Below are 24,445 nucleotides of genomic sequence, written 5' to 3'. Positions count from 1 at the left end.
AATTGGGCCTTTCCTCTCTTCCCATTTATCAGTTCTCCCTAGTTCAAGCTCCAGCCTCCTTTCTTTGCAAAATGGACAGTGTTCTCAGATTCTTCCTTTGGCAGGGAGGGAAAAATAAGAAAAAAAAATTTAACTTGGTTGGATGGAAACAAGTCATCCAAAACCAAGAGAAAGGAGGCTTGGGCATTAGATCACCAACTCTCATGAATCTTGCCTTTGGAGGAAAGCTGATATGGAGATTCATGGAAAATCAATTAGCTTGGTGGAAAAATGTCCTGGAGGCAAAATACCTCAGTCAGCCAAGACAACTAGCGATTGAGATTCCAAATAGGAACCGCATGAAGATCTGGAAATTATGTTAAAAAGTCATCCCTTTAATGGCGCAAAACATATCCAAGGTGCCCAAAGGAGGTAAGAAAGTCAACATTGGCGCTGATAAAATCATGGGAAATCCACCAATCAATAGTTTCCCAGGTATGGATTCTTTAATCTCCTTTCTGCAAAGTAAAGGTATAAGTAATTTAGACCAAATTTCTCAATGGGATGCTTCAACCCATGTTTGGTTGCGATGGGAATTTCCTCCCATCCCTCATCACCTTAAAGATAGCTTTGACAACTTTTGTAAACATCTGCACAACATCGCTCCCACCTTTAAAAATGACAAGGATGAACTCAAATGGGATCCTACAGGAACCAACTACACAATTCAAGCAGGTTATGATTGCTTAAATAGCAAGGAACACCCAACGCCAACTTGGATTCATTGGAAGATTCTAAGGAGAGCAGAAGCAATTCCTAAGGTAAAATTCTTCATGTGGATTCTCTTGAAAGAAAAAACTCCCACCGCTGAGAACCTTAAAAGAAGAGGTATTGTTGGTCCCTCCAGATGCCCTAACTGCCAACAAGCAGAGGAATCTATGCAGCACCTCTTTATCTCTTGTCCTTTCGCAGTCTCTTGTTGGAACATCATCAATCCTGCTGCATTTCCCATCTGGAATACTCAACAATCCATTGGCAAAGCTTTGACCAATTGGAAAAGGAATTACCCCTGGCAAACCATGAAACATAATCCTGCCAAGAGAGTGTGGGATGCCCTTCCATTTACTCTTTTATGGAGGATCTGGATAGCCTGGAACATCATGATTTTTAGAGACAAGGAGACTTCGGTCAGTCATCTCTGCATCAAGGCAAAAAGTCTGGCGATCGAAACTATTGCTTCTAAGATCTTAAATTTTTTTGACATAACTAGCCTATGGGTTGAGGAAAAAGACTTCATTAGAAATTTAATTGATAAGATTAGTATCATCCCAGCAATGAAAGCATGCAACAATCTGGGCAAAACTAGCAGCCAAAAATGGAAAATACGCCTACAGCAGGATGAATTTAGTAGATGGCTTCATTCAAGTAACCTTCATTCCTTGTTCTTTGACGGTGCTTCCAAATCAAATCTGGGAGCAGCAGGAGCAGGGGGTATTATTTTCTCTCCTTCTGGGGATCCCTTAGTCTCCTTTGAATGGGGATTAGGAACCCTCTCAAACAACAGAGCCGAGGCTCTGGCCCTCTACCAAGGAATACTCCAGTTATAGGCTCAGGGAATCCAAAAAGCCCTCATCTTCGGTGACTCTGCCATCATCATTAATCTAATGAACAACAGGCGGAAATCATCCAATATCTTCTTGCAACAAACTATCAGTAGATGCAAAGGCTTGATATCCCATGGTCAGGAATTCCACTTCTATCACATTCTTCGATCATTTAATTGGGAAGCAGATAAAAGGGCCAGTCAAGCCTGCTCGCAGTCCAAAGGTAGCTTTCTTTACAACAATGAGGATCTTCATCAATTCATCCCTTGACAATCATGACTGATATAATGTGTCTAAATCAGATGATCCACACCTATGCCAAGATGTTCCCTGACTGAATCCTCAGGAATCCCAATGCCCTCTTTCGTAAGCCACCGAATATTCAATCGTATTTCACTACAGATTGTGTGATCCTTTCGAATCTAAGCTACTTTTGTGAAACATGTGATTGCTAAAGTAACATCCACGTGATCTGGTACCTCATGAGCCTCTACCCATCGGTTATTTATTTTGGGAAGTCTCCCCTCCATTCGCATGTTCCCATCTTCTTGTTAGTTAACCCCTCTGCTCCTGTTTTCATGGTTATCAATCGACTTTCGATCCCTGCCAATATCCTCGCTTCATCACACAGGCTTATCACTCGACCCTTCCTCTCTGTTGCGATCAGGAGCGCCATGTGGCCTCATAACACTTCTGTCCTGCGCTTTCATACTTCCTCTTGCCCTGTTTCCGCCCCTTCTTCAAAGTCTGATGCATCATTTAACTCTGTTCCCAAGTTTCTGAGTCTGCGCCCAACTCTCTATCTTGATACTCTGATCCACCTTTTGGTATCCACTGTCACCGATTCTGCTTGGGAGAGCCATCCATCAGGTTTGCTCCAGGATAGTTTTGAAGCTCTCGTAATGGACCGCAATGAAGATTGCCTCCATTGCTGCGACTTACAAGCTGAACTTGAACAAGTCAGAATGTACCAGCGCCTCCTGGAAGACAAAATCGATGCTGCTACAAGGATTATCACAGCCAAATATGAGGCCGACCTCAACCTATTCCTTCATCGTATCACCTCTTTGCAGGAATAGTTCAATGCTCTTTCAAATAAATGTGCGCACATTCAGGAGTCTGTCGAAATTCTTAAGTATATGATGGATAAGATCAGCGCCCCGAGTACCAGTTCCTCCAGCATAAAGGTTGCAGAAGCTGACAGTCACCCGGAGGACTCCACTCCTCGGCAGATTAGTCATATAAGTATAGATTAGATGTATTACAAAGTCAGTTTGTTCTTGTCTCAGTTTATTAGAATTTATACTTGTGCTAGATTTTCTCTAAGTGATTACAAAAGTATTTTAGTGGAATGCTTCAACTGTAACTCAGAAATAAGCTCTCTCTATGAGCTCTTCTTCTGTAACTTTGGAGCCTAGTCTCCCCTTTCTTTTTTGAATATATATAGCAGTCGACTTTGTGAAAAAAAAAAATTGATAAAAAGACTCCTAAGGACAAGTTCACAACCTTTTGTCAGTTTTAGCTTGGAACTCTCTTCTATTTTTTCTCTCTCATACTCTTGCATACTTATACCATTCTTGGAGTAGTGTAACATTTGGGAAAGAAAGCAAAGGAAAATCAAGGAAAAGTTGGATCAAGCAGCTTCAGTAGGAATATTTGCAGGTAATAGATTGTATGTGTGATTTCCTAGCTGGTTGGTGAATGCATGGTACATGCATGTATGTATTTGGTTCTCTTGTTGTAATGTGCATGAGTTTTTCTAGGTGTGACAATGGTTTCAAAATTGTCTTTCCATTTCCAGATAATCATGGGGTGATGGGGTTCTTTCATTTAGTCAAGTTTCAACTTGCCAGATGGTTATAGAACAGGGTGAGGTGGTATCAGGAAAATTCCCAAGGGCCTAGGAATCCCTTGACCAGTTTTGGCGGGATTGCAGTAAAGCCTGAGGGTGGAGATGGGAAAATTCCTCAAGGTATTGGTGAAGAAATTATGAGGCATCCAAGCTTGTTTTGGGCCTAGTGATCCCTTGATCGGTTTTGGCAAGATTGTGGTAAATCTTGGTTGTTTATGTGCTTGTTTTGGGCCTACTGATCCCTTGACTAGTTTTGGTGGGATTGTTGTAAAGCCTGGTTGTTTACATGCTTGTTTTTGGCTTAGGAATCCCTTGACTGGTTTTGGAGGGATTGCAGTAAAGCCTGAGGAATCCTTGGTTATTTGTCTTGAGTCCCAAATTCATGCTTGGAATATGGCATGAGGGTGATTGGATGAAAGAAAGATTTTGTTCAACTCAATCTATGGTCAGGTGGTACGTGGAAGTCCCTGACTTTGTTGGCTTTTGCATATGTTAATAAGAGCTCTATTCCTCTTATATTTTATGAGTAGTTGTACTTGTTATTATGTGGCTTTGATGGTTGATAAGCTGGTTATTTACTATTTATAAGCATGGTTTCATAACAGGTTCTAGATACGGCTCTTAACATGTTTTGACTAGTAAATGAAAGGTTATTGAATGCATGAACTAATATATGTTATTTCAGCTATTATGAGAGGGCATTAGAGCTTCTTAATGATTCTTAGATAAGTATTTGATCCCTATGTTTAGATATGCATTCATAACATGTAGATTACATGTTCTCAATATGTTTGACAAATGACTATCATGGTTAGGCCTGGTTAGGTAAATTTTAGAGTAAAGTTTTGTATTAATGCCATTTATCAGTCTGGAAAGTCTCACTGATTTTTGGCAGTGGTTTGGAGGCTGACCTATAATTTAGTCTCAAAATATGGGAATGCATGCTCTGAACTGGACATTTTAGCATGCAACCACATGGATGTAGGCTTGTGCATGCATTTGGAGGCTCCCAACCACATGGATTCCTTTCTGTGGGAGCAGTTGAGGGCCCAAGGGAAGGAAAAGGTGGTCCAACTCAAGATTTGGTCACCTGGGGTGGTTGCTCAACCTCTGTATGTTGTGAAAGGTAGGATATTGTAGTCCTTGTAGGATATTGTGAAAGGTCATTTTGTCATCAATTGCAGAGCCCACTTCCTTAATGGGACCTAGGAGGTTGGGTCATGTCATAGTATCCCTTAGTCTCATGTTTACCATAGCAGGTTAGTGAAATCAGGTAAATGTGGGAAGGGGTGGTATCAGAGTTGGCAGGTTCAACACTTGGACTAGATGGGCTAGATGCATGTCGTTATGCATGCATTGTCATGGTTATGGTTGTCATGCATGAGGTCATTCTATGCAGTTTATGTCATCATGATGTTCTTGGTATGTTATGATGCTGATATGTTGGCTGAGATGAAGCAGGAGATGTAGATCATCAGAGTGAGGTTGCAACACTGGACCTTGGGGTGAGAGCATATTTTCATACAAGTTAATACATTAGCATGCAAGTATGATGGTTAATGGTTGTTATACACATTATGGTTATGTACGTGCTTGTCATTCTATCATTTTTGTGGTTGCATGTGTGATAATTGCTAATTAATTGGTGTATTCATATCCACATGCATCAGATATCCATGCATGGTAGTTAATTTGTTGTTATAAGCATTGTGGTTATATGCATGATGATTATGGTCATTGCATTTGAGATCTTGGTGTTATTATGTATCTTGCTAATCTGGATTGGCTTATGTAGGTGGTTATGATTATGATATTCATGTATGAGTTGATATACTTGTAATACTGTATTGTACTAATCTAGGTTGACTTGTGTAGATGTGATAGACTCCCCTGAGATACAATGAGGTATGAGTTTGATTATGCTGTCTATTTGGTTTAGCTAACATGGTATGTTTACAGGTTTAAATGTTTGATTAATTACATGATATGAGTATGTGTCTATATATGTACTAAAATAGTTGATATGTGCTTGTGTGCAAGTAGGTGCTAGTTGTAGTATTATGACTTCTAGTTGTAGTATTATGACTATTGATTATGAGTTGTGTTGAGCCTCAAAACTGCCCTTTCCTTAGCTACGCTTCTCATTCCTTTTCTTTGTTTTTTCCCTGAAGAAAATGCATCCCTATCATCAATAAACAATATATATTGCCTTAAGGAGAACATTTTAGTGATTTACATGTTATGCTTTTATGTTTTGCTGTTTGAATAAGCTTTTGTCTTTTAGCTATGGAACACAGCCTATTCTACAGCTAATCGGCTGTTCCACAACTACTTCCATGCTTTAATAGGTTCCAGGTGTCAGAAGGAGAAAATAACTACATGGGTAGCTTGGAAAACATCATGACATGGATCGTGTCCTATTCACCTAGCCCAGGTCAACAAGGAACATGGTACAAGACTTCGATCAAAGGAGAAGTCAAACGTAGATACCAAAGGCAAACATGGCTCTGTTTTGTACACATTTCACAGTGATGGGATCCGAAACAATGCCCTGAACCCACAGACTCCAACAGCCATTTGTGCAACTGAATCCAATAGGCATCATCTTAGATTTATGTCTCTAGCAGCCAAGGAAGAGAATTCCATGTGCCTGTCTACTACGTGTTTTTGGCTGTAGCTTATTTTTCTCCATAAACAGTTGTATAATATTTCTATCAATACCTGTGTAAAGAACCTAGAACCAGTTCGAATTTCCTAATGTATGAAGCTCAAAATACTGCTCTGTAATTTTGAAAACTCATTTACTGTGTTTTTTTAATATCAAGACCACAAGTTTCATGGATATCTGAAAGCGTTTCTTGGAGTTTTGATTAAGTATGCATAACCTAAGCAGTGGCAGAGGGCCCCTGCACTGACTGAGGTTTCATTTCATTTTGTTTTGTCTTTTATAGTTAAACTGTAAATTTATCATTTCTTCCATAGCGTTCATAACCATTTTTCATACTAACCCTGTTTATAATGCATCATTTCTTCACTAATGCAGAATAGCTTCTTTCATTACAGAATAGCTTTCTCTTTGCTTAATTTCTTTCTAGTTTTTATCAGTAGTAGAAGTTGAATTCAGTAGCGTAGAGTAGTTTATTTCATTTACTATTTCACTAGTCTTTAAAATTTCCAAATAGACTGATCAGTGCCATTACTGTTCTTGCCATTTTATTACTAGTTTAGTGACTCATGGTGTAGATGAATGTTTCTAAAAATCCCTTCTAGTTGATAACTCATCTCAAACTAAGTGGTTGAATACTTCCTTCATCCAATGAGTCTTTTTTGCATTTTTGTATTTATCTTCTCTTAGAATAATGAAGTACAGAATTCCTCAAAATGTCATCACAAGGAGGTTTTTCTCCCAAAATTGAGAGGCAGAGTAACTAATCACTTCATTTAGTTTTTATTCGATAGTAGATTAGTTGCAATTTAATTTTCAGTTTTAGTATTTCATTTAGTTTTGTTTCCATAATAGATAGTTGCAATTTCACTTTCACTTTTAGTAATTCATTTAGTTTTTTGTTCTTGTAACAAATTAGACAATAATTGAAGTTTAATTTTCAGTTTTCAGTATTCCATTTAGTCTTGCTTTTGTAATTGAATAGACAGTAGTTGCAATTTCACTTTTTAATTTTGTAGCTCATGATTTGGAAATAATAATATGATTAGAAATAAAAACTCCATTTTCATTTCTTGATTAAACTTTGCTTCCAAACTTCACTTAAGCTCTTTTTAGTTCTCATTTCTTTAGGTACTTAACAGTCTTTACAGGAGTTAGATTTAAGATTTTGTTAAGTACATTGTAAATCATTAGGGATTAAAGGATCAAAAACCCCCAAAACAACATAAAACTAAAAAACAATGAAGTAATAAGGGTCATCTAGCACATATAGTGCACTACACTTCATCAGTTTACGATACCCGGGTTGATAATTTATGTAGAGCAATTTAGGACACTAAATTGACCAAAAATTTTGGCGCCATTTCTGGGGAAGTGTAACTAGGTAGCCTTATCTCTTACATTCAAAAAAAAAAAAAAAAAAACAAAACAATGACATGCATAGAGAAAGAGACTTTAGGGGTAGATTTATAGCTAGGGGCATAAGTTCAATTCCCACAACTCCACCTACTCCATCGAGAGCAAGAAAAGACACACCTCCATCCCAGACTCATACTTCCAGACATAGGATTCCTGGAATTCAAGGGGCAGAAACTCAGTTAGAAGAATCTCCTACTTCATCTACCAAAACAATCCTAGGAGAGAAAATTTTTGAATCTCCAACAACAGGGATAACCTTTTTCACCTTCACAGGAGAGCCTATTGTAGTTGAAGAATTAGGAGTACTTGGTGAGGAAGAAGAAGTAGAAACTCTCTCCCATAATCCATTAATAGAACCAGAGGAGGAGGGAATAACCTCACAGGTTGAACCCTATACTGACTCTGAGGAAACTATAATGGTAGAGGAAGAACAAGATGGAGAATTCTCACTGTTTGGAGGAGGGGGTAGAGGGAGAGGTAGAGGAAATAATGGAAGAGTTAGAGGTAATAATAGAGGAGGCAGAGGAAATATGGAAGTAGATAACTTTTTTGGATTCCCTATAGTGGATGAGGAAACACATACCACAATGAAAAATATATCACCATCTGTCCTTCCAAACTTCTATGGGTTGAGAAGTGAGGACCCTGAAACATTTTTGTTTGAGTTTGAAGTCTTGTGCAGAACTTATGACTATCTAGAAGACTCTCAAAAACTTAAATTGTTTCCTTCAACATTAAAAGGGGCTGCTTTGAAATGGTTCATGGGGTTATTCACTCAATCCATTAGAATGTGGAATGACATGAAACAAGCATTTTTGGATAGATACTTGGATTATTGTATGCCTACCAATCATAAAGATGATATGTTCAAAATGATGCAAAGAGAGGATGAAAACTTAGAAGACTTGATTGAGAGATTTAACTATAGTTTGAAGAGAGCAAAGATGAACAATTTAGATGAAGAAACTTTGAAGGCTATTTTGTTAAATACCATTAGAAATGAGTGGATAAATATCCTTAACATGATGGGGAAGGGAGATATCTCTCAACTTCCATTGAGTGACATATGAGAACTATGTGTTCATCTCTCAAGAGGGAAATCTAAAACAGGGAAAGGGCCAAGAGATCCTTCTCTTGTTAGAGCAAACAAATCTACAACTGGATCTGTAAGTAGGGTAGAAATTGGCAATATGCTTGATGAGTTTAAAACTGACATTCTAGGGAGCCTTAGTGAGCAACTAAACACCCTTAAAATTCAAAACAAGCAGAAAACAAAGGCTGATGCTTTAGCCATTTTTTGTCCAAAATGCAGAAAGAAACATGCTCTAAGGGAATGTCCTTTAGATGCAAAAATTGTAGAAACTTGTATAATTTATTCAGAAAGTCATGAGACCAAGGGTTGTCCTTCAATCCCAGGTCTTAAGGCCATCTTTCAAGAGGAAACAGTCCCAAATTCTATAGAATCTCTTTGTTTTGTTGCAAGAAGACCTTGGCAGGGGCCACAAAATTAGGGATTTAACAATCCAATGTATCTTCAACCCCCACCAAACTGGAATCCTTGGCAGCAACCTTGGCCTCAACCTCAATCTCAGTATCAATCTCAACTGTGGGCACAAGGGGTACAAATTCCTTATGGGAGATTTGCTCAATATTATCAATATCCCCCATCCTATCAAAATTATCCTCCCACACAAAATCAAAAGCCACAACTTCAAAATCAGAAGCCTCAAATTTCATTACCATTTCCACAACAACCTCCACAACAAAGTCAAAATCCTCAACTCTTACAGCCATTTCAGTAGAAACCAAATCAGCTACCTGCCCAACCATTACCAAACCCCAACAATAAAAACCCTCAGAATCCTTACATGGTAGAAGGACAACAATTTCCAACTTACATGATTACTCCTCTAGATCTTAATGATGTTCAACTAAGATATGGTAGAATATTAGAAAAGGAAAAAACTTCTGTAGTTATTCAAGAACAAGACACTTCTGAGGAAGATTCTCTAAAAGTCAATAAAAGTTTTGAAGAAACATCTCTCCAAAACCAAAACATTGAAAAAGGAAAACAAAAACCAGTGAACACAACTCTTATCATTGAGCAACCAACATTTACTTCTACACCTCCTTTTCCTGAGAGACTCCAAATTGATAGAGGGGTAGAAAAACAGATCTTGTTTCCCAATTATGATTTTCTAGATGAATTGAAGAATGTCTATATCAAAATTCCTTTGTTACAAGCCATTAGAGAAATTCCAATTCTAGCCAAGACAATAAAGGAGTTGAGCATCAAAAGACCAGGAAGAAAATCAAAAGAAACAAAAAGAATTCACCTGGTAGGAAAGATAGCAAAAATAATGATGGAAAAAATTTCCATGCAGAAATATGTGGATCCAGGAAGTCCAATTTTCAAGACACATATAAATGGAATTGAAATTCAAAATACATTGATTGACTTAGGGGCAACAATAAATATCATGAGTAGACAAACTATGGAGCAACTTAAACTTCCAAATCTTCTTTACACACCTACCTTACTGCAACTTGCAGATAGATCAGTAATCAAACCAGATGGTGTGCTAGAAGATATTTCAGTCTCCTTAGATTCTTGGGAATATCCTGTTGATTTCATGATCTTAACTCCCAAGAATAATCTAGGAGGACACCCACTCATATTAGGAAGACCTTGGCTGGCCACAGTTGATGCTTTTATTAGTTGTAGATCTGGTGACATGTATATTTCTGATGGTAATTCAACAAAGAAATTTACTTTGTATCCTCCAACAAAAGCAATCATAGAAATAGATGACAAGGAATGGATTGATGATGAAGATGATATTCAACCTCTCTTTACTATGTCAGAAATTAGTGAAGATAGTCAAATTTTGAATACATTGGAAAATTTTGAAACATCTTCAGAATATGATCATGCACAATTTCAAGAAAAATCTAATGTTGAATACTTGTCATCTAGGCAGATGTCTCTCTATTCTATGGAAGATTTTGGTAGCTCTACAATTGAAATTTTTCCAGGTAGGACATTGAACATAAACAAAAACTTGGAGAAACTACAACAAGAAGAGCTAACCAAAACATTACAAAAACATTCTGCTGCATTTGCATGGGAGTACATCGACATGAAAGGTATTGATACTAAGACTTGTATCCATCATATCTATATTGAGGAAAATAGTACACCAATCAAACAACCTCAGAGAAGAATGAATCCAACTCTTAGGGAAATTGTGAAATAAGAGCTCCAAAAATTACTTAATGTAAACATCATTTACCCAATTTCAGATAGCCATTGGGTTTCTCCTTTGGTAATTGTGCCTAAAAAGAATGGTAAATGGAGGGTGTGCATTGATTACCGAGAACTGAATAAAGAAACCCTTAAAGATCACTTTCCTTTGCCCTTTATAGGTCAAGTGTTAGATATGTTAGCAGGTAAGAAGTATTTCTCATTCTTGGATGGTTTTAGTGGTTATAATCAAATTCAGGTAGCCCTTGAGGATTAGGATAAAACCACATTTACTTGTCCATGAGGAACTTTTTCCTTCCGAGTACTTACTTTTGGGTTATGTAATGCTCCTACAACATTCCAAAGAGCAGTAATATGAATTTTTTCTGATCTAATACATGATTGTGTAGAGGTATATATGGATGATTTTACAGTCTATGGAAACACATTTGAAGAAGTTTTGGAAACTTTGGAAAAAGTTCTTAAAAGATGTAAAGGAACAAACCTTTCACTAAGCCATGAAAAATGTTTGATGATGTTTACAGAAGGTATTGTTTTAGGACATCACATTTCAAGAGATGGGATTAAAGTTGACAAATCTAAAGTTGAAGTCATCTCTAAGATATCAATTCCAAATTGCCAAAAGGATGTTAGAAGTTTTCTAGGATTTACATGATACTATAGAAGGTTTATAAAAAACTTCACTAAAATAGCATCTCCACTCTTTAATTCAACATTACTGTGCTAGATAGACCTGGAAAACAAAACACAGTTGCTGATTTCTTGTCCAGGATTCAGAATATCAAAGAAGACTCTCCGGTTGAAGATAAGTTTCCTGATGAATATCTTTTTGCAGTAACTACTCAAACTCCTTGGTTTGTAGATGTTGCTAATTACTTGGTTACAGGGAAGTTACCTTCACATTTGTTTCCTAGAGAGAAAAGAAAGATTATTCAAGAAAGTGCAAGATATTCATGGATCACTAACGAATTGTATAAAACAGGGCCAGATCTTAAGATCAGAAGGTGTGTCAGGGAAGACGAAATCCCTGATATTCTCAAAGCATGTCATGATGAGCTGTGTGGCGGACACTTTGCTAACAAGAGGACAACCTATAAAATCCTTTCCTTAGAATACTATTGGCCATCCATCTTCAAAGATGCTAAAGAATATGTTAGAAGGTGTGACAGCTGCCAAAGGGTAGGGAAACCTTCTCCCTCAAATGAGATGCCATTACAAACTCAGGTACTTATTGAACCTTTTGAAAAGTGGGCTTTAGACTTTATTGGAACAATTAATCCTCCATCTAAGCAGAAAAAGTATATATTGGTATGCATTGATTATGTCACAAAATGGATAGAAGCCAAAGCATTACCTTTTGCTAACGAAAAATTTGTAGTTAGTTTTCTTTTTGAGGACATCTTTACTCGTTTTGGTGTTCCAGGAGAAATTATGACAGATCAAGGATCTCAATTCACATCCAACATGATGGAAAGGCTGATGGAGGAGTACAAGATCAAGCATAGGAAATTTACTCCCTATCATCCACAAGCAAATGGTGAAGTGTAGTCTACGAATAAAGTGATTGAAGGAATTCTCACCAAGACTGTGCATCTACATAGAAGAGATTGGGCAGAAAGGCTTCTTGAAGCCTTATGGGCCTATATAACTACATGGAGGAACACAACGGGACATACACCCTATGAACTTGTTTATGGGAAACAAGTCCTGTTCCCTATAGAGTTCCAAGTCAAAACTTTCAAGATGGCAGTTCAGTTGGGGATGGAATTATCAGAGGCTCAAAAGCATAGACTGGAGCAATTAAATGAACTTGATGAAATCAGACAAGAAGTAGTTCAAAGGATTGGTATAGTCCAACAACAGAGGGCTAAATGGCATGACAAATACATCAAGGACAAGAGGTTTCAAGAGGGAGATTGGTCACTGTTATTTGATTCAAAGTTTAAAGATTTTCAAGGGAAGTTTCAAACTCATTGGCTTGGGCCATATGAGATTGAAAAAATTTTTAATAATGGAGTAGTGAGGATCAGAACAATAGATGAAAGTCAAACTCCTCTTCTTGTGAATGGTCATAAATTGAAAATATACCAAAAACCAATTTCAAAGGACGAGTTCATCAAGATCTTCCAGAACAATTCTGAAATGAAGTTAGTGAAGAAGAATCCTTCTTTTCCGTCGACTTAGTCTTTATTTTTCCTATATAAAAAAAAAAAAAAAAAAAAAATAAATAAATAAATAAATAAATTGTATAAGGTTGAAAACCAATCTTGATTGGCATGCTTATACCGAAAATATAGGGTGAAAATCAGAAGTTTCTAACACCCTATATTTTCCATTTTCTTTCTAAAAAAAATGGTGACATAAAGCCACAGTCATTCAACATTCTTCAAAATTCATTGTCTCATTTCATTTTACTCTGTTTTACTTTTACAGCTTCACTTCTTTCCATTGCCATATTTCACCAATAAATTTTTCCTTTCCCAACATTTCTTTCATCTCCATTTTTCATTTATCATCATGTCTTATTTTCACTTACACAACCATTTCCATTTCATTCATTCATAAGGCATATTTTACTCTCTATTTTCACATTCTACCGCTGTTTCCAAGTTCTGCAGCTAATTTCGTTCCGTAGTTGATCCTGTTCTGCAACTAATCTGATTCTGCAGCAACAGTTTGTTTATCAGTCCAAGCACAAGAGTCCAGTTCATAATAAAATCTTGTATGCAGGTAATTGAAGAAAAATAAACTTTGAAGACCAATCATGCCTAAAGCACCTATGGAGAAAACATCAAAATATTAGCAAGCGGAAGGTAAAAGTTCCAAAGGTAAAATACAAAAATTTATTTCAAAAAGCAATTCAAAAACATAAGCTTGTATAACATGTATGATCACATGTCTCCTTGATTAATCATCATGTGATTTGACCACCACGATGTCTCCGCCATATCTTCCGTCTTCAATGACAAACGGTCCAATGATTCCTTCATAACTGATCTCCATTTTAAACTCCATAACTTGTACTTAACCAGACTTCTACAACTACACCTGTTAACGGTCAGATTAATGACATGACCTACCTATATATGACTCTTCAAACCCTGACTGTTTATTTATTACATGTCAACTCTTAAGTTTTTCTCTCATATTTATGCAGCCACTTTGTGCATACAATCACTCTGTTTCCATACATTTTGTGTATACAGTTACTCTGTTTCCATATATTCTGTATATATAGTCGTTTTGTTTCATATTCACAGTCATTCTATTTCCGGTCATTCTGTTCCCATATACCTTGTCATGCTGTTTCCATATCCATAATCATTTTGCTTTTGTATACACAGTCTTCTTATTACCATATACGCAGTCATTCCATTTCTCAAACAGTGAGAGTAGTTTTGAAGGGTAGCTGAGAACAGAGGTTATGGGGCTTATTGTTAGAATTGAACTTAGGGTAAAATACATGGAGGGATATCCGCAGCGAAAGGGAATGTTACAGAAGGCTGGTTGGTTGTGTTTTAATGAAAAATTCAACAGTTACCATAAGGAAATCACTAAATCCTTTGCCAGGTCATTTGATGGAATGGAAGTGGAAATAGGTGACAACAAATTTGCAGTTATCGAGGCCTTTATAGCAGAAGCAACAAAATTCCCAAGGCTAGGAGAAAGGTGGTTTAAGAACAAAGGGTTTCATGATGAATCTTGGAAGGCGATTCTTAAAAACCCAGGTATGGACATTTCAGTTTTTAGAAAAGGGATTCCAATTTCTGCACTCAAAAATAAATGGAGTAGCGTGTTGTTAATACTGCAAAAATTCATTACCTGTGAAGGGAGGTTTGGGTCTATGTATGTTTATCACATACGATTTTTAATGAATTTTCTAGAGAATGGAACGCTCAATCTTCCCTTTTTCCTTTTGAATAGTCTGAGAAGAATGACAACTAATGTTCAAAAGAAAGTTGAATCAATAGAAACCACTCTATATCACCATGGATTAGTGAAGATTTTAGTTGAATTTCATTTGAGAAGTGTAGGGGATACATGGGAGGACTTCTTGGTAAGGAATTTCTTCCAAGATGCTCCATATTTATCTGAGGGAAGTCATGTTAAAAGGAGTAGAAAGAGAAATGTCAGCATTGGAAGCTCCTCACAAAAAGATGATGCAGAAATAACTCCTAAAACAGAGATCAGAAAGCAGACTAAGCAGAGGAGAAAAATGAAAGAAAGGGTTGAAGAAATCAACAGGGATATTCCTGAACCTTCATCACCTAAAGAGGATGAACAACTGCTTTCTGAAAGACTAACCAAGATCAAGGAACAAATCAAGAAAGATAAGGAGAAAGGAAAGAGGAAAAAGGACACCAAAGAAGAAACCATAAGTTTCCAAAATGTGAGAAGGAGTTCTAGACTCTGAGGTAAGGTGAAGAAGATGAAATCAAAAGAGGCCCAGTTTATAAATTTAGAGGATGAAACCCCAGTTCAGTCCCCTGACAGTATTCCATATGAACAAAGTCCACAAAACTCTCCTCAACAAAATTTTGAAGGTAGCCCAAGTAGAGCTTCTCCTGGCATTGATCCAGTACAACAACAAATCTATGACTACGTAGAGTCATTAGAGAAAAATAGTACCTCAGTAGACCCAGAGACTTTAGCTCCAGAGCAGCTTGTTACCTCACAAGAGACTCTAACTAGCTCCCTCAAACAGGAGATCTATGAGCTAGAAGTTCTGAACAGGCACATCCAAAAAGAAAACGAAACCTTGAGGGAACAAAATAAGCTGGATAGAGCTATTCATGACAACACCATGCTACACTTGGGATTATGGCACAAGAAGAATAGGAAGCTGAAAAAGAAAAATAAGAAGATGAACAGGGCACTTATTAACCTCAAGTACAGATTTCTCATGAAAAAGCAAGAAGAGGAAGTTGGATGTGTTGGCTGAAGTATCAGAACAAATGCAATAGGAGGAGGAAGTTCACAATTTTGATTGCATGGGGACATGCAATGGTTTTGCAGTGGGGGTATGTTGAGCCTCAAAACTGCCCTTTCCTTAGCTACTCTTCTCATTCCTTTTCTTTGTTTTTTCCCTGAAGAAAATGCATCCCTATCATCAATAACCAATATATATTGCCTTAAGGAGAACATTTTAGTGATTTACATGTTATACCTTTATGTTTTGCTGTTTGAATAATTTTTTGTCTTTTAGCTACGGAATGCAGCCTATTTTATAGCTAATCTGCTATTCCGCAACTACTTCCATGCTTTAACAGGTTCTAGGTGTTAGAAGGAGAAAATAACTACATGGGCGGCCTGGAAAACATCATGACATGGATCATGTCTTATTCACCTAGCCCAGGTTGACAAGGAAGATGGTACAAGACTCCGGTCAAAGGAGAAGTCAAACGTAGAGACCAAAGGCAAACAAGGCTCTGTTTTGTACACGTTTCACAGTGATGGGATACGAAACAACTTCATGAACCCACAGACTCCAACAGCCATTTGTGCAACCAAATCCAACAGCGATCATCTTAGATTTATGTCTCCAGCAGCTGAGGAAGAGAATTCCATGTGCCTGTCTGCTACGTGTTTTTCGCTGTAGCTTATTTTTCTCCATAAACAGTTGTATAATTTCTCTATAAATACCTGTGTAAAGAACACAGAATCAGTTCGAATTTCCTGATGTATGAAGCTCAGAATACTACTTTGTAATTTTGAAAACTCATTTATTGTGTTTTTTTTAATATGAAGACCGCAAGTTTCATGGATATCTGAAAGTGTTTCTTGGAGTTTTGATTAAGTATGCATAACCTGAGCAGTTGCAGAGGGCCCCTGCGCTGACTGAGGTTTCATTTCATTTTGTTTTGTCTTTTATAGTTAAACTGTAAATTTATCATTTCTTCCATAGTGTTCATAACCATTTTTCATACTAACCCTGTTTATAATGCATCATTTCTTCACTAATGCAGAATAGCTTCTTTCATTACATAATAGCTTTCTCTTTGCTTAATTTCTTTCTAGTTTTTATTAGTAGTAGAAGTTGAATTCAATAGTGTAGAGTAGTTTATTCCATTTACTGTTTCACTAGTTTTAAAAATTTCCAAATAGACTGATCAGTGCCATTACTGTTCTTGCCATTTTATATCTAGTTTAGTGACTCATGGTATATATGAATGTTTCTAAAAAGCCCTTCTAGTTGATAACTCATCTCAAACTAAGTGGTTGAATACTTCTTAGAATAATGAAGTACAAAATTCCTCAAAATGGCATCACAAGGAGGTTTTTCTCCCAAAATTGAGAGGCAGAGTAACCAACCACTTCATTTAGTTTTGCTTCCATAGTAGATTAGTTGCAATTTCATTTTCAGTTTTAGTATTTAATTTAGTTTTGTTTCCATAATAGATAGTTGCAATTTCACTTTCAGTTTTAGTATTTCATTTAGTTTTTGTTCTTGTAACAGATTAGACAATAATTGAAATTTCATTTTCAGTTTTCAGTATTCCATTTAGTCTTGTTTTTTTAATTGAATAGACAGTAGTTGCAATTTCACCTTTTAAGTTTGTAGCTCATGATTTGGAAATAATGGTATGATTAGAAATAAAAAATCTGTTTTCATTTCTTGATTAAACTTTGCTTCGAAATCTCACTTAAGCTCTTTTTAGTTCTCATTTCTTTAGGTCCTTAACAGTCTTTACAGGAGTTAGATTTAAGATTTTGTTAAGTACATTGTAAATCATTAGGGATTAAAGGATCAAAAACCCCCAAAACAACATAAAACTAAAAAACAATGAAGTAAGAAGGGTCATCCAGCACATATATTGCACTACACTTCATCAGTTTACGATACCCGGATTGATAATTTATGTAGGGAAATTTAGGACACTAAATTGACCGAACAAGTTGATTATGACATGGTTGTTAGTCTTCCTAAATGTTGATTTCAAATTAATAGATATGATGTCTTGATCTTTGGAGCATGTGACTAACATGTGTGAACAATTGCAGGGCAGCATGCGCATTAGTGTGACAAGGTAACTTTTGATTTGTTTACATAAATAACAACTGGGTGATGTGATCACATATAATAAGAATTGATTGTAGCAAGGTAAAAGTTAAAATAAAGGAATTAGGTAAGAATTCCTTTGGTTATGTTTGGAAATTGTAATTCCAAACGAATGAGTGCTTTGCATGAATACATGAACTCTTATTAACCTTGATTTTGTTTGACATTATGTGGATATGTGCTAGATTCATGGACTGTATTTGACAGGTATAACAACTAGTTTCCAGTTATGGCTAGATTCGTCAAGGAATTTGAGTCCCTTGAGAGATGATATGTGTACGTGTTAAGTTGTAGGTCAGCGTGTTGGGTACAACAAGGTAAGGTAACTGTTATATTGTTATGTTTATTTATGCACTGATAGTTATGTGTTTATGGCAATATGATGTAGGGAATTGTTATAGACATTTTTGGGCACTGCAACCCCAGTCATAAATGTCCATAAACCAAGGGCTCGTAAGTCCCTAAAAGTGTTGTTCCAACCTCTAAAACAACAAGGTCAACTGATTACATCTTCTCCCAGAAGTTCTCCATAAAAAATTTCTCAGAACTGGTCAAAACTGGACCATCTCACCTGCTCCATGGTCAAAGTGCGCTGCATCCCACCTAAATACACATAGGAGGTACAATGCATCTTGACCCTTATATGGGGTGCGATGGGCGAGAGTGGACAAATGGCAGGGTCAATCTGCAAGGTGGAGGATCATAGAATCTTCTAGAAACTTCTCCTGTGACACTTGCCTCTCTTCATTCGCCCAGGGATGAGTAAGAGATCATCAATCTCCAAGTGGAATCAAGAACTATCAGAGAGAGGACACTAATCAAATCTCAAAAGCTGACTCACCCCCCTTGCAAACATCTATATATGGATCCCTCACCCCAGAGATCCAGAGGCTGGAATTTTGTATCTTGTAAGGAAGTGCTGCTGGTTTCTTGGTGCAATATCATAGTGTTGGGTGATCTAAGCTTTTCATGAGGTGAAGAAGGGATTTCTTGCTGAGAGGATGATGCTGGGTCAGAACAATTGGTTGTAATCCTCTTTGCTATTTCTTGATTATCAATAAAGCTATTCAAGTTTTCCTCCACATTCTTGCATGATTGATGATATATGAATTTGTGTGGTCAATATATATCTGGTCCTATATTGTTTATGATAATAGATCTATGTTCTTGGATAGTGTTATGCTGCTTTTATTCTACAGGTGCTCTTTGAAGCTGGGTAGACGAGGAAGCGAGTGGCAAAGATCTATCAGAAGGGAGAGGAATCAAGCAAGGAACCAAGCGTAAGATAGAGGTTAGTCTCCTTTATTCCCCTCTTATCCATTTCTCATAAAGGAAAACGAAAGTAGTTTTAGTTTGTTTGTTTCTAAGGTAGCTACCAGCCTTAGTGGGACTAGCAGCTCTACATAGACACTAGATTTCCCGATAACAAAATGGCGACTCCATTGGGGAGCGAATAGATTGTTTGTTTATCTACATTTGTTTACTTTATAAACTTACAGACGGAGCCTGAAGTCAAGCCAGCTAGCCTTCGAACTGTATTTGCTATGCAAGTGCAAAGTAGATCAATGCTGCTTTAGTCTATCTCTGGGTTTTGTTTATGAACTGAACAATTGATTTACAAGCTCTCTAATTGCCCTTGTGGTGGCTCTAGTAACCTCCTTAGATCTACCCCTATGATTGATTTACTGATTACCACTTGCTCGGCCTAAATCCTTGAAGTGAGCTACAAACTGTGACCCAGAACCCAGTTAAAGTCTCGTCCCTGGTCCATCACACTATCTCTTATGTGAATTCTGGATGCATTTCACTTCCCGAGTGTAGTAGGTGCGCTACATCTCTTTTTCACTGTGTTACAGGTGTGCTGATCAGACAAGGCCTTTCCTGCTCCTAGATTTTGGTTTCTGTGTTCACTCTTTTCAGCTCTATTCAAGAGTTTTGCTACCTATAGTCAGTACACCTCTGTTGAAACCCCCTTCCTTGACATTATTCTCCCTCCATTGTGAAAAGAACTGTAAATGTTTTTATGTATTTTTGAGCCATTTTCAGTTCTCTTTTACAAAGAAGTAGCGTAATTGTACTGTCGTTTCTTGATTCGAAAGTGTCGCAAGTGTCGTTTTCAGTCATAGAAGAGAATTCGGTTGTTCTTGATTGTCGATTACACTGTTAATCTTGTATTTGATTTGAATTAGTAGTTTTTCCAGTGTCGAAAGTAAGTTTTCAATTCCAAATCGCAAAGTGTCGTCATTGTCCTCATTTTGTCTTGAAAAAGAAACTTGCTAGTAATGTCGCTTTGAAAAATAATTCAGATTTGCGCTTAGCTTTCTTTTTATCATTCACACATTAAGAAGGCTGAAAACAAATACATGCACGTGCATTTGCATTTAGACTGTTTGTTGGTTTGATTTAGGACAGTGCATATAGTGTGTGCTCTCTACTCTATGTTGAAAGAATATCATCTCTCTTTCCTTAGTAGCTAGGATTTTCATTGCAAAAAGAAGATTAAACGACTGTTTATCATCTTAGATTGCATTTTAGGAATTGTACATCTACATCATGCGGTGAACCTGAAAGGCAAATTTCTTAAGCAAGATCAACTGTAAAATAAATTTAATGAATCTAAAAACGCTTTGGAACCTAATGCACAACATTTAGAAGTCTAGGCTAGAGACGTATTTTGGCGTCGTAAAGCCTGGTAACTGTTGTTTTCATTGTTGGTTGGGTGATTCCTCCGCTTTGAGACGATAAGTGCCAGTACCGACTTGTGCTCCCACATACCGTCGAGTATATATTGGGAGACCACAATAGGCTTTATCCTTTATCCATAGGAAGCCGTGTCTGCCGCCCTATTGATCGCAATTCACTGAACACAACATCCAGGAAGATTGACTGTCGTACCGTAAAAAGTATTCTGCAGTTTTGTGATTGGTTTGGTAATCCCTCTGTCTAGATTTCCAGAGCAGTCTCTTTTGTTCCTTTTCAGACTCCTTAAAGGAAAAGGTCCATCTGAGCACTTTTCACTTTAGGCTCATTAAAAATCGAAGGTGACTAGAGTCATATTTTGTTTTTTCTCGACTCTTAAAAATTGAAAAAACAAGTTGTGTCAAAGTGTCTAAAATTCATTTAATTCGGAAACATATTTCCCCTTTATTTTTAGTTGATCAAGTAATCCACAATCATGGAATAAAGTCAATTGAAACCTCGTCGTTCATGGAGGCTTACGAGTCAACCGTCTTTGTCTCCAGAATCGAAATTGTTACGGAAAAGCGAACTCGTTTAACTAGTTCCAAATCCCCTGGTAAAGTTAGAACAAGTGTTCCAACACCATCGGAGACTCCGGTTACTCCAAACATTTTTGGTATCCCCGCCTTTACAGAAGAAGTTCAGCAGCCACCAAAGGACAATAGAACTGATCCTAGTGTGAAGGTAAACACTTGTATTACTGAACCAGCTCCATCTACAGTTGACTCGGAAGGTGTTATTCCCCAAACATCTGTCGCTGCAGATTCTATACCTTCTTCGGCACCAGAAATATTTTACGGACCTGACGGTCTACCTCTTCCACCTGGTCTGATTGCTATAGAAGAGATTGTGGAGGATCCTCCATCTAGTACTCCATCTCGATTTGGAGTCGGGATCACTCTATATCCTTCTTCATCAGAAATTAGTCTACCGTCATCGGAAGCTCCTGTAGAATCGCTAGGAAATCTTTTGGATAGACTAGAAATGTCTGAACAACCATCGACATCTAGGACTATGTCATCTGACACAGCGACGACAGAACTTCCTGCTGTCACTCCAACAATGTTCGCCGGCATACCATCTGTCCCAACTAGCTCTCAATCGCTAGAAGGGGCCCACTTAGGGGCTATTTCGACAATATGGTCCATTCCTGTTTGTTCATCCATAATAGTATCTGGGAACTCTTATGTTGAGTCTCAGCAAATTGATCCTTCAGGGTGTCAATTTGGGCAGTCCGGTTCTCAAGGACAAACAATTCCTTTGAGTACCGGATTACCGTCGTATGGGGGGCAGTATACCCTTTCATTTTCTCCTCCGGGAGGACAACCATACGAGAGTTCACAACAAAATTCAGGTTATGCTGGAATTACATCTAGTGGTTGGGTGCCAATACTGCCTCAACAACCAAGAGTTGTATATTCGATGCAACAATGTTTACCTATGTCAAATATACCAACTATGCCGGCTATTGTGACGGTGTCACAAGTACAAGCGTTGCCTGTTGTATGCCAGCCTCAGGTTTCTCAGGTTGTAATGCAACAACCTCTTGTCCCTGTGACTCAACCACAATCGCCAACTAGTGGAATGACACAGGCCCAAACGGGTACAATTACCCCTCATCTTGGTCAAACAACAAGTATTGGACAACAGCACATGGCTTCACAACCATGGCTGGTGCAATACCAACAACCACAATTCCAACAAGTATATCAAGGATCTGAGCAACAAATCTTTGCAAATAATGGGCAGCCGTATATTCAAAACGGTCAAAATCAACCATTCTACAATGGTTATGCCCATCAAACTTACCAAAGTTACCAGCATCAAATGCATTATGCTGGTATGCAAAGACCAACTGCTTAGGCCATTCCATCCTATCCTGGGTATGCTTCACCAAACCTGAATCAACAGTTACCCTTCGTGGAAACTTTAGAGTTACCGGATCTAAATCGGATGACGAATGATCCAATTGCTTACGCCCCTTGGTGGCCAGCGATTCCGTATAAACTTCCGTCAGATATTCCTAAATTTAATGGAAATCCAGGTGAAGACCTGTCGAATCATGTGATGACATTTCATCTGTGGTGTTCATCAAACACCCTAAACAATGATTCGATTAGGCTTTTCCTTTTTCAGAGGACGTTAACTGGTCCGGTAGCAAAACGGTATATCGAGTTACCCAGAGCTTCGTTTGAAAACTTCAGCGCCCTAGCCACAACCTTTTTAACCCATTTTCAGTTACCAATAAGGTACGAAACAGGAACAGAACTTCTTACCAATTTCAAGCGAACAATGGCTACTCACATATCCAATCATATTCACGAGTGGCGATGTCGTCGTAGAATGGTAAAAACCTATGTTCCTGATCAGCTTTTAGTTGAATGGTTTATTAAGTCATTATTACCTTCCATTACAGAAGATGTGGCAAAAGGAGGAGTCGTCACTGAAGAGCAAGTTATTTCTCGTGCGCAATATTTAGACTTGATTTATACTCAGTCTGGCACGCTCTATGATAAAATCCCTGACGCTCCCAGACCGGAATTTTCCGTCTCTCCTCCTCCTAAATCGAACAACAACTCTCATGCCAGCGATGGCGTGATTGGTATGACAGACACGAAATCGACAAAGGCTACATCTAAAAAGGCCCGTAAGATTTCCAGTCAAAATGCAAAAGAGGAACTTCTCACCTCAGAAGTAAATGCCGCCTCGACTGATAAAGGCAAAGAAACCAAGCAACTAGGAGGCAAGAAGAAAAACAAGGGGAAGAAGAAGAAACAGGAAGAATCATCACCTAAAAATTCTTCTGCAAACCCTTCTGGAGATAGGAAACCAAAAATTCCATGCTTAATATGTGATGAGGATCATTGGACAAGAGATTGTCCATATAAAGCTGAGCTTAGAAAATTCTTAAAGAATTCAAAAACCTCGGCGGTATTGACTGATCCGTTTCCAAATCCACGGACAAATCTGGTTGCTAGTGAAAATGCTTCCCCGTCCCAAGTGCTAATGTTGTCAATTTCGAAACAGCAAAATGATGCTTTGATATCGACAAGGAATAAAGATTACGGGAATCCGCAGCTGTCGAACAACAAGGATAAAGATCAACCTAGTAGTTCGACAAAAACTTCGACAAAAGTTGCGCCACCCATTATTCCAGAGCTAACAATAAAACCACCAAAGGGAGTAGTACACAAGTCGACATTTAATCCTCGTGCCAGAGCAGCACAACATTATAATATAGTGGAAGATCTGGCCCAATCGCCATCTGCTATGTCGACACTTGAAGTACTACAAAATTGCCCATCCCAAAAGCAGGCTTTATTATCAGCTATAGGTGGGATAGACCCAAAGGATTCTAATCTTGTGTCCTTTAATCACAAAGGATATGATCCTCAGTTACCAGCTCAACTAGCTTTCCTCATTCAGGTGAAAGCCCTCAACAAAACTATTCATCGAACAATTATTGATGAGGGGGCATCTACATGTATTATGTCGATGAGTTGCTGGAAAACTTTAGGATCTCCAACCTTGTCACAATCTTTGACGACATTAAAAGCATTTAACGCATGAACATATACCCCGTATGATATTCTAAGTAACTTGCAAGTTGAACTAGGGGGAAAAATAGTAGAAATAGATGTCGAAGTAATCAACGGAAACCTCGATTACAACATCCTACTGGGAAGACCATGGATATATGCTATGGCTGCGGTTGTGTTGACCTACTTTAGGAAGATTGCATTTCCTTTCCAAGGAGGAATTATAATCGTCGACTAACAAACATTCCTCCCCAATAGTTCCCAAGTTACGGGAAGCATTCCAATGATCCATGGAAGCCCCCATTCACTTCAAAATATCGGAG

Source organism: Pinus tabuliformis, chromosome 7 (genome assembly GCF_031772625.1).
Source record: "Pinus tabuliformis cultivar Carrire ecotype Pingquan chromosome 7, CPIR1, whole genome shotgun sequence".
In the NCBI taxonomy this organism is placed as follows: Eukaryota; Viridiplantae; Streptophyta; class Pinopsida; order Pinales; family Pinaceae; genus Pinus; species Pinus tabuliformis.
Note: the sequence above shows the minus strand (reverse complement) of the source record.